General features: G+C 37.8%; 1 protein-coding gene across 3 annotated transcripts in view; it reads left to right on the forward strand.

Annotated features, from left to right (window-relative positions):
* Window positions 1-12,454, forward strand: part of RNF103 (ring finger protein 103) — an 87,336-nt gene that overhangs the window by 32,551 nt on the left and 42,331 nt on the right. The window lies entirely within an intron of this gene.

A 12,454-nucleotide genomic window follows, 5' to 3' on the forward strand; every position in this document is an offset into this window, starting at 1 on the left:
ATATTGTTGACTGCAGACCCGACTCGTGGGAATGGTACTGAGGATAACTCAGGACCTGGCTTCGAATTCTGAGTCTACCTGTAAACTGAGATAATGGGATAATTTGTAGCGGTTGTGTCCTGCAGAGTCAGTCTTCCTAAGTTTGAATCCTGGCTCCTCGTAGACCAAATACTGTGATCTAAGGAAAGTTCACGTCTCTGTGCCTTAGTCTTGTCAAATAGAAATGATAATAGTTTCACTTCAGAGTCATGGAAGATGAAAGACTGTTAAGTTTTGGCTAATAGTGCCAGTTAGGGTTAATTCTTTATATATGCTACAACCTGGCCACCCAGGTGCAGACCACCCTAGTCAGCATCACCTGGTAGCTAGTTAGAAGTCTGAGGCCCTACCCAAGACCTTTTTAATCATTTGAATTCTAACAATATCTTCAATGATTTGTGTGAACATTAAAGTTTGAGAAGCATTGCTTTACAACACCCAGTACAAATTTATCCATAATGAAAAAAAAAACAGCAACCCCGAAACCCTTAATTTAAATGATCTCACCTGTTCAGCTTTTGCAGGCATGTTTTTAAAAACCAATGTCTTCCATCATAAAGTTGCTGACACATAATGTGTGTGTTAGTGTTGGTTGTATTTGTTAACCATAGGTCCTAGAACACTATGTCCTCCATAAAAGTTACTGTAGGCAACTTACGCAGTTTTACTCCCTGGTAAAATAAAAATTGTGGAGCTTAAATGAGGTAAAAGTGTGTGACGTTACTTCGCAAGCTGTAGAGCAATATATAGATGCACATTTGGTGTGTATGTATTCAGAGGTGCTTGTTTTTGTAGAAGTATTTTTGATGTTAGGGAAAGNTGATTTTCCTTCAGTGTTTGCCTTTAGCTTTGCCATTTATAAAATGAGGTAAGATTCTGGGAAAACAGTCTCATTACTGTTTAATCGATCTCTTGTATATGCGCTACTTGTGTAACAGTATTTTTAAATGATAAATATAATTGCTAAGAACATGATGTCAGAATACTCTTCCAGTAGGAGAACCTACCTAGGAAAGTGAATCAACACCAGAAAATTTTAGGGTGAATGCGTGAGATTGGTTTTTAAAATATGCCTGCCAGGGACCCCCTGGGTGGCAGTCAGTTGGGCATTCAGCTCTTGGTTTCGGCTCAGGTCGTGATCTTGGGGGTCGTGAAATTGAGCCTCATGCAGGACTCTGCTCTCAGTGCGGAGTTGCCTTGGGTTTCTCTCTGCTTAGGTTTCTCTCTCCCTCTGCTCTGTCTCTCTCTCATAAATAAATACATCTTTAAAAAAATATATGCCTGCCAGCGGGGTATCATAAAGATGAAATAAACAGCCAAGGAATGTATCATCTAGCAAGATAAGCATTTCAAGAACAAGTCTGGATTGGGTACTATATAAACAGTTACAGGAGCTCAGAGGTTGGAGTAATCACCGCCAGGCCGGGGTGATCAGAAATGATTTGGCCCTTTACTATCATGTTTTCCACACATCTCCTTCCTGTGAATTGATACTTGACTGTTTAGCGGGATTTTTAGTATTATTTACTTTAATTGGTGCTGGAGATACTCTTCCCAAGATTTTCTTTAAGTCCCTTTCATAGTATTTCAAGCTGACCTTTGAGTTCTGATTATATCTTGTTCTGATTTGTCAGTGTTTCTCTTTGCTTTAGGTTCAGCGTCTACCAAGTTCTTTTTATAACTTGTGATTTAGGACCAAGGAAAGTGTTTTGTCACCCTCCACAATTATTTAGTATTGAGTTTGTAATTCCAGAAGGTGCCGATAAAGCAGGAATGAGAAATACCTTTTTTTTCTTTATGGAGCTGCTGACACATGATAAAGTATTGGGAGACATATATGACTAAGACATGGAATGTCAGGTATTTTAGTCTTGGTGTTTTTTTTAAGAGAGAGAAAAATTTAATGTTTAATTTCACAAAAGGAGTTAAGTAAAGGAGACTAAAACAAAAGATAGTATTGGCAAGGAAGAAGAGAGAAAGGAGAGAATTGACAAAATGCCATAGTCTCAGCTGGACAACTGTTTAGTTAGGATAATTTATAGTATGCCTTCCACTGGGGCTGGAAGATGAGGGCTTGGGCGGGGAGTCACGGTCCCAGCACAGGTGTAAGGGCCAGGTGCAGCTGTGCCACACCATCATGGTTGTCATTTAGGCCATGGTCACAAGTCAGGTTAGGCAAGTAAGATACATTAGCGGTGGTGTTCCTACAGCTCTGATACAGTATGCAGCACAGAGTAGGTGCTAAATAAATAAATAAATCAATGAATAATGGTAAATCGGATAATGGTCAGAATAGAGTAAAATATTCCTAAAGCCAGATAGTCCTAAGATGAACAGTGTTTCAAGGGCTACTCTAGGGAAACATTATAGCTATTTAAGGAGCCTTACGGGCTAAAGTTATAGCCCTCAGGCTTCTCCAGTGCATTGATGGAAATGTTTTAGTGGTGAAACTTGTTCTACCTTGAAGTACCCACATGAAGAGTAGATTGGGCCTGCTAAGGATGAAAGAGCCTTGTAAATTACTTAGAAACCTGTGACTGTGTGGTGGTGGGAATCAAGAGGACATGAGATTTTGTTGGAAAGAGGTACTGCTGGAAAATTGTTCTGTCCTTACTTAGGGATTTTGCTGATTTAACCTTTGGATAGAGTAGTACAATCGTGGCATCAGAATTCCTAAATCATCTGACTAACTTATATCCTTAAACTAAGTTATGTCTCATGGTTGTAGGTTGCTATCAGAAAAAAAGAAAATGAGACAGGGAGATGGAGAAAAAGAGAGTTTCATTTACTTAGTTCACACAATAAACATTTATTGAGGTATTTTAGTGTATATTGGGTTGGACATCAGGTTTTCAAAAATAAGACACCGGATGACAGCATCAAAGAATACCGAGTTTACTGGGGGAGACTGGTGCGTGAATAAATACTCATACTTTAGAGTAAATAAGGGCAATGATGTAAGTATATGCAAGATCTGTGATGTCACAGTGGAGGGAGTGATTAACTGTTCAGAGTGTGGAAGAAGACCTGATCAGGGAGGGTATCTAGATCTTATCACAAGAGGCATTAGTCAGATGGTTGATGTGGTATAGGATTAGGAAAGGGGGGCATCCCAAGCAAACTAAACTGCATGTGCAAGGTGTGGAAGTGTGGAGCATAGATTGGAGGAACCCGAAAAAACTCAAGAGTGTTTAGAGGATGAAATACTATGAAATCTGAGTGGGATGCAGGGGGAAGTGATGGCAGTGTCAGCTATAAAATTGCAGAGTTAGAGGGTAGATTAGCAAAGGCCTGTGTGTCATGCTCACTAAGGATGGGAGCATTCAGAATAGTGGTTTGGAGCAAGAATTGGAGGGAAGAGAATTAGATACGGGGGCCAGTTTGTGCCCAGGTGAGAGATGATGCTCGTCTTAACTAATAGTGGAAATATGGGGATGGAGAGGATAGGATGAATTTTAGAAATATTTGGGAGATATGGTTGAAATTTGCTCATCTGGGTGTGGAATAAGAGTGCAAAGCTGTTTCTTAGGGTTGACGGGAGGTGAGGTTAAACAGAAACCTATCATTACCCTCAGTTTGGTACCATGAACTGAAAATGAGAGAATTCAGGAGAACAGCAGGTTTGATGGGATACTGGTGGTGGAGGGGAAGGAACCACAGAGTTCAGTTTTGGACAGAATTCAGGAGATAAGGAAAACATTAGAAAAAAGGTTATCCTGGGAGAGTAGTTTTCTACTTTGCTCAGAAAAATTGTAAGCTTCTTGAGAGCAAGGATCATGTTTTTCTTTATCATTCACTGAGTCAGCATAGTGTTGAACTCCCTTAGGAATGCTAAGGTGCCTATCAGATATTTGCTTGATGAACAAAAGTAAAGGTAGCGAGAGAACAGTTACACATTTGAAGTATAGCCTACTTGTCCCTCTTTTGTATATCCATCTGACAGTGATCACAGGCACATTTTGACCTAAGTTCAGTTATTTGATCCTTTTGGTGAATTTCTAGTTTTATGTATGTTTTAAATCTTGAAGGATATACAAAATCCCATTTTACAGAGGTTGCCTTTAGGGAGAGGTGTTAGGTAGCTGAAGGTCAAAAGTGGGAGGGGAACTTAGTTTTCACTATATACATACCTGTTTTAGTTTGCCCAGGCTGCTGTAACAAAATACTATGGACTAGGTAGCTTATTCTCAACAAATTTATTTCTCACAGTTCTGGAGACCAAGAAGTCTAAGATCAAGGTACCCACAGATTCAGTGACTAGTGAGGACGCGATTCCTAATTATAGATGCCTGTCTTTTTACTGTGTCCTCACATGGCAGAAGGAGGAATCAAGCTTCCTGGGGTTTCTTTCGTAAGGTCACTAAACTCATTCATGAGGGCTCTTCACTCATGACCCAGTCACTTCCCTAATGCCCCACATCCAAATATTATCACATTGGGGATTAGGTTTTAACATGGGAATTTGGGGGGAGGACATAAACATTCTGTCTATAGCAGTGTGATTAGAATCTCCCAGCCTGGGACCTGGAATCAGCCATTTCTCTAAGGAGCACTGGTTTCTTTTAGTGGGAATGGTATTTAGAAACCAAAATTTAGGCGCTCATGGCGCTTATTGCTACTGGAGTGTTCTTCTAGGCCTTTTAATTGGACAGAACTAAGAAATCATTCTTTTAAAAAATCACAAGGTGATTAGAGAGTAGGTCGTTTTGAACCAGCCCTTCTGCCAAAAATAACTAGAAGAGCTAGATAAAAAGCATAACTATTTGTAATCACTTAAAACCATCAAGGCAGTGAAGAATTGCAAAATCGAAATCCCAGAGAAAGGGGAATCTCAAATACATGAGCCTGGTCATTTGGGACCACTTTCCCACTAAAGAGATCCTCTAATTCCCGTGCAGTGGTTAAGAAGCCAAGAATTTGAGTGGAATTCTTTACAGACCCTATGGTTAGATAGTTCAAAGATTAGAGTGCAGGGCATACCAGTGATAAAGGATTCAGGATAATTCCCAAGGCTTTTGGTTGGGACTCTGAAAGGATACACTTTAGCAGTGGCAGTGAGCTGGGAGTAAACTGGCTTTCACAAAGGCTGAAGTCCAGTTTCAAATCCCTGATTGCATTCATTAAGCTTAATTAAAAACCAATTGCTAGTGCCCTTGGCTAGGTGTTTGCCAAAAGCAAATGTAAGTCTTCTCTGGAAGGAGATAACATTATCCAGAGACAAATTATCCTGTGGATTTTTCATATACAGTGTTCAGAATTCAGAAAAAAAAAAATGACTCATAGGAAATCTCTATTCTGAATTTGTCTTTATATATTCTGGATACCATCTCCTTATAAATGCTTTTTATTTGTTACTGTTTATATGGTTAGATATCAAGATCTCCAAATTTGTGGCCTTTCAGTGGTGTCTTATGATGAATAAGAATTCTTAATTTCAATGTAGTTAAAAATATCAGTCTTTTCCTTTAGGCTTATTGATTTTTTTCTTTTTTTAAAAAGATTTATTTGTCAGAGAGAGAGCAAGCACAAGCAGGGGGAGTGGCAGGCAGGACCTGGGATCCTGGGATCATGACTTGATTCGACAGCAGACGCTTAACCAACTGAGCCACCCAGGTGTCCCTGATTTTTGTTTCTTATTTAAGAAACGCCTTCCTAAATATAAAATCATAAAGGTATTCTATAATGTATTTTTAGAGTAACACAGTTTTGCACTCTATCTTTAAGTTATCAGTCCATCTGTAATTAATATCAGTGAAGGATGGGAACAGAAATTCAATGATTTTGTTTTCCATTTGGCTTACTGTTCATCTCCACACTATTATTGGAAAATGTCCTCTTATTTGTTTCCTGTGCCTAGTTTGCTTGGCATGTAGTAGACTCTCTCTGAGTGAATTTGTGTAAAGTGTTTATCTTGGGGCACCTGGGTGGCGCAGTCGTTAAGCGTCTGCCTTCGGCTCAGGGCGTGATCCCGGCGTTATGGGATCAAGCCCCACATCAGGCTCCTCTGCTATGAGCCTGCTTCTTCCTCTCCCACTCCCCCTGCTTGTGTTCCCTCTCTCGCTGGCTGTCTCTCTCTGTCAAATAAATAAATAAAATCTTTAAGAAAAAAAAAAGTGTCTCTCTCTCTGTCAAATAAATAAATAAAATCTTTAAGAAAAAAAGTGTTTATCTTGATAATGTGAAACTCTGTAGGTTCCTTTTAGTTTTCATAGTATATTGTCTATTTTACAAATGGATTTTTTAATACTGTGCTCATTTTTTATTTTCATTTTTACTTACCAATTATAAATGCTTTTCACTTACTAAATTTTGGTACTAAATAAATGTTCATTTCCTTTTTATCTGTTTTCAGTTTCCTGTTGCTTTTATTGTAGTGATCTTTACAGTTCTAAGACTTGTTTGATACATTTTCTTGAGCTGTTTGTCTTGGACTGTATTTTACCCCAATAGAATATTAGAATCACCTGGAGAGATTTTAAATCCTACCTATCATTTCAGCTCTACTCCTAGCCCAATTAAGTTGGTATTGTTTAAGTTTCCCAGGTGGCTTCTATGTACAATCAGGCTGAGAACCACTGGGGTATGGCTGGATGATTTTGGTTGTTCCTGTTTCTCCTGTTTTTCTTTTTGACAACATTTTATGAAACTTTCTCTTTGATATTTAAAAACATACAGAAAGTTTCTTTAGCTTTTTCGTTGTTACTAATGGCTGAAATTTTATGCCCCTTCACAATGCATATTCCATGCAGTTGATTTCAACATAGGTTATTGAACATCTGCTTTGTGCCAGACATTGTGCAAAGGCTAAGTGAATAAGAAAAGATCTTTGACTTTCTGGAGTGGACAGTCTATAAGTAATTATAAGTATAATATGGTTTGCAAAAGAGGGGAGGTATAGCATTATGTGTAATTATATTGCAAGGGGTTTAACCTATCCTAGAGGTCAAGGAAGGCCTCCTCAAAGAACATTTAAGCTGAGACTTGAAGAACAAGTTCAGAAAATATGTTCTTTAACTATTTTTTCTGACTATTACTAACATTTGGGGAGAGAAATATTTTCTGGTGGTCATGTAAAATTGTTCTGTCAGCTTGTTGCCACTTTTTTTTTTTAAGTTCTTATTTATTTGTCAGAGAGAGAACACAAGCAGGGGAAGCAGCAGGCAGAGGGAGAAGCAGTCTTCCCACCAAGGAGCCCGATGCTGGACTCAATCCCAGGACCCTGGAATCATGACCTGAGCTGAAGGCAGATGCTTAAACTGACTGAGCCAACCCAGGCGTCCCTAGTTGCCACCTTCTACATAGTTACTGAATTGCTTCAATTCATGCCTCAGTGCTTCTAGTTATCAAAATACTTCAAGTATAAACATAAGGTATAGTTTATCATATTAAGATGTTAATAAAGTGAAAATTGAGCTTAATCAGTGTTATCGGAAGATTTAAATTTAGACCATTTAAAAACGAGTTTGCTTCAGTTAATTATAAAAAAAGAAATCTTTCGTGTGTATAGTTGAGTATATTTGTGTGGGTCAAATTCTAGGCCTCCATTCTGTCCATTGACCTGTGTTTCTATTCCTTGGCTGATACTACTCTGTGAGTACTGTAGCTTTAAAGTAAGTGTTGAAGTTTGGTAGTGGGGAATCCCGCAGCTTTGTTTTTCTTCACTGTTATGTTGGCTATTCTTGGGGATTTGCCTTTACATACAAATTTTGGAATTACTTTGTTGATATCTACCATTATAGATTCTGGTGATTTTGACTGGGATTGCATTGAATCTACAGAAGAAGTTGAGAAGAATTGATGTCTTAATGTTGAGTCTTCTAATCCACGAGCATGGACTGTCTCTCCATTTATTTATATCTTCTTTGATGTCTTTCATCAGCAATTTATAGTTTTCCAGTAGATCCTATACATATTGTTTGATTTATCCTTGAGTGGTTTCTTGGTTTGGTTGGTGCTATTGTGAAGCCTTCCCCCCCGCCCAGGTTTCAGATTCTAGTTATTACTGGTGTATTGGAAAACAGTCAACTTTTGTATATTTACATTCTGTATTAAAAATTTGTTATACTTGTTTGTTTAGTACTGGGAGATTTTTTTTTTTTAATATTAATGATTCTTTGGGATTTCTTTTTCCCCATAGAAAATCATGTCCTCTGTTAAAAAATGACCGTTTAATTGTTTTCTTCCCAATCTGTATGCCTTTTATTTCTTTTTCATGTCTTAATTGTATTAGCTGGGACTTCACTACAGTGTTTGAATAGGAGTAGAGAGAGATATTCTTGCTTTGTTCCCAACCTTAGGGTGAAAGCTTCTAATTTTCTACCATTAATTATGATGTTAGGTGTAATTGGGGGGGCTGCAGGTTTTTTTTTAAAGATTTATTTATTTAGAGAGCAAGCACGAGCGGAAGGGGCAGAGGGAGACAGAACCTCAGACTCCACGCTGAGTGCAGAGCCCAGTGCAGGGATTGATTTCATGACCCTGATGTCATGATCTGAGCCAAAACCAAGAGTTGGATGCTTAACCGACTGCACCACCCAGATGCCCTGGGGGTTGCAGATTTTTAAAATTATTATTAAATTGAGGGAGTTTCCTTTCATTCAAGTTTGCCAAGACTTTTTATTGTGAGTAGGTGTTGGATCTTGTCAAATTTTCTGTGTCAGTTCATATGATTTTTTTTATTTAGCTTACTAGTGTGGTGGATTACAGTGATTGATTGTTGAATTTTATTTTTTTTAAATTATTTTTAAAGATTTTATTTATTTATTTGACAGAGACAGCCAGTGAGAGAGAGAACACAAGCAGGGGGGGTGGGAGAGGAAGAAGCAGGCTCCCAGCAGAGGAGCCTGATGTGGGGCTCGATCCTAGAACTCTGGGATCACGCCCTGAGCCAAAGGCAGACGCTTAACGACTACGCCACCCAGGTGCCCCTGATTGTTGAATTTTAAACCAGCCTTGCATACCTGGAATAAATTCCGCTCAGTCATGGTTTATAATTATTTTTATATATTTTTTATACAATTTGCTAACATTTTGTAGAGGGTTTTTGCATCTGTGTTCATGAAAGATACTGCTCTGTAGTTTTCCTTTCTTGTAATGTCTTTGTCTGGGTTTGGTATTAGGATAATTCTGGTCTCATAGAAATGAGTTAAGAAGTGTTCCCTTTTATGTTTTCTTGAAGATTTTATTTTGAGAATTGTTACCATTCTTTCTTAAATACTTGAGTACCTATTTTCTGTTTTTTGGGGTATATACCTAGGAGTAGAATTGTTGGGTCATATGGTAATTCTTTATTTACCTTTGTGAGAAACTCCACAAACTGTTTTTTACAATGACTTCACCATTTTACATTCCCATCAGCAGTGTACAAGAGTTCCTGTTTCTCTACATCCTTGCCAACAAATGTTTTTTTTTTTTTTTTTTTTGGTAGCCCATCTCCTGGGGGTGAAGCTGTATCTCACCAGTGAAGTAGAATATTTTTTTTTTCAAGTGCTTGTTGGCCATTTGTATATCTTTTTTGAAGAAATGTCTATTTATGTCCTTTGCACAATTTTGAATTGGGCTGACTTTGTTGTTGAAGTACATTATGTACCTGTAGTAAGCCCTTACCAGATACATGATTTGCAAATATTTTCTCCCATTTTATAGGTTATCTTTTTACTTCCTCGATAATATTCTTTATGTAGTTTTTAATTTTTTTATAGATTTATTTATTTGAGAGAGAGAGAGCATGAGCGGGGGGAGGGGCTGAGGGAGAGGGAGAGAGAGAGAGGCAGAGAACCAAACTCCCCACTGAGCGCAGAGCCTGACACAGGGCTTGATCCCAGGACCTGAGATCCTGACCTGAGCCAAAACCAAGAGTGGAGACTTAACCAGCCGAGCCACCCAGGTGCCCCAGTTGTTTTTAATTTTAATGAGGTTCAGTTTATGTATTTTTTCTGTTTTTGTTCATGCTCTTGGGACATTTCTAATTATCCATTGCTAAATCTGATACTTTGAGAGTTTTATAGATTTAGCTCCCATAGCTAGGTCTTTGGCTCATGTTAATTTTTATATACTGGAAATAGGAGTACAGCTTGCTTTTTTTTTTTTTTTTAAGATTTTATGTTTATTTGAGACAGAGAGAGAGAGAGAGAGAATGGGGGGAGGGGCAGAGGGCGAGGAAGAAGCAGACTCCCCACGGAGCAGGGAGCCTGAAATCATGATCTGAGCCGAAAACAGACACTTAACCGACTGAGCCACCCAGGCACCCACAGCTTGCTTTTGATTAGTGTTTGCGTGGTATATCTCTGTATGCCTTAACCTTTAATCTTAGTCTTTATATTTAAGTGGGTTTTTGGCAGGCAACATATAGTTGGGTCTTGCTTTTTATTCCCCCTCCCCCACTCTGGCACATTGTCTTTTATTTGGTTTATTTAGACCATTCACATTTAAAACAGCTATTGATACAGCTGCATCAACATCTACAGTGTTGTAACTGGTGTCTGTTATACTTCTTTGTTATTTTTTGCCATCTTAAAAAAATTTTTTTTTGCCTTGTATGGTTTTGAGCCTTTTATATGATTCATTTTATCTCATATTTTTGCATATCAATTACACATCTTTAAGAAAATTTTAGCGATTATCCCAGATTTTGAAATATACATTTGCAGTTAACTTCTAATAACATGATACTGTTTTGCATGAAATGCAGGTGTGTTCTAACATTGTATTCCCAATCCTCCCTCCTGTCCAATATGACATTGTTCTCATTCATTTCACTTATCTGTATGCTGTCTTCATCCAATACATGTTTGCTATTATTACTTAAAGCAATTATCTTTTAAATCACTGAAGAATAAGAAAAGTAAAAACTTTGTCTTCATTAATTTTTTTGATACTCTTTCTTTATGTAGATACAAGTTTCTAACTATATAATTTTTCTTCTCCCTGAAGAACTGTGTTTAAACATTTCTGGTAGGCCAGATCTGCTGTGATGAATTCCGTCAACTTTTATTTGTTTGAGAGTCTTTATTTCTCCTTCTCTTTGAAAGATAATTTTGTTGAACAGAGAATTCTAGGTTTTTGAATTTTTCAAGAGTTTGAATATCTCCATCCTCTTTGCGCTTGCATAGTCTCTAACAAGAAGTCCTTGGTAATTCTTAACCTTGTTCTCCTATAGGTAAAGTGTTTTTTTTGCTCTGTCGTCTTCCAGGATTTTCTTTGCTCTGGTGTTCTACAGTTTGAATATGATATCACTAGTTGTCATTTTTTGGACTGTTATTCTAGTTTGTGTTCTCTTTGCTTCCTGGATCTTTGGTTTGGTGTCTGTCATTAATTTTGGAAAGGTCTTCTTCTTCTTCTTTTTTTTTTTTTTTTTTTAAGATTTATTTATTTATTTATTTGAAGAGAGAGAGAGTGTGAGTCGGTGAGAGAGGGAACACAAGCAGGGGGAGTGAGAGAGGAAGAAGCAGGCTCCCAGTGGAGAGCAGGGAGCCTGATGTGGGGCTCGATCTCAGGACCCTGGGATCATGTCCTGAGCCAAAGCAGATGCTTAACGAAAAAATTAGGCGCCCCTAATTTTTGAAAGTTCTCTACCGTCATTATGTCAGGTATTTTTTCCATTCTGTTTCCTCTTTTATCCTCTTCAGGTATTCCAGTTATGTATTATTACATCTTTTGAAATAGTCTCACGGTTCTTAGACATTATTTTCTTTTTGTTTTCATCTTTTTCCTTTTTAAATTTCAGTGGCTCAGATTCATTGATTCATTTCTTGGCTATGTCCTGTCTACTGATGAACCTATTAAAGGCGTTCTTCGTTTCTGTTATGATGTTATTTCTTATATTTCTAGCATTTCCTTTTGATTCTTAGTGTTTCCATCCCTCTACTTGCCTTCATTATCCATCTCTTCTTGGATAGTATCTACTTTTTTTCACAAGAGCCACAAAATGTCAGACTTTTGTCATGTCTAATCCTGGTTTTGATGCTTGTTTTGTCTCTTCAGACTGTGCTTTTTCTTGCCTTTCAGAATGCCTTGAAATTTTGTCTTGAAAACTGAACAAGATATATAGGGTAATAGGAACTGAGGTAAATTGGTCTTCAGTATGAGGTTTTATGTTAATCAGGCTAGGAGTGTAGCTTTGTTAATGTCTGCTGTAGCTATAGGTGCCATAGGCTTAAAGTTATTCTAATGTCCTTGTTTTTATCTCCTTTTTTATCTTGGACATCCATAAAAACTCCTTTTTAGATAGATAAAACTCAACTTCACATCTCTTTTTAGCTCTAACTCATCGTTGTACTAGAGCCCTATTGGTGTAGTGGGAAGATGTGGAGGACTGGAAGCATTCTTCAGTCTTATTAAGTCTGTGGTTTTAGTGGCCTGTGTCCCTGGACTATGACATTCCTAAGTATTTCTTAATTTCTTGCTCACTTCTGGT

The sequence above is a fragment of the Ursus maritimus genome, unplaced genomic scaffold, assembly GCF_017311325.1.
Source record: "Ursus maritimus isolate PB19 unplaced genomic scaffold, ASM1731132v1 scaffold_6, whole genome shotgun sequence".
NCBI lineage: Eukaryota > Metazoa > Chordata > Mammalia > Carnivora > Ursidae > Ursus > Ursus maritimus.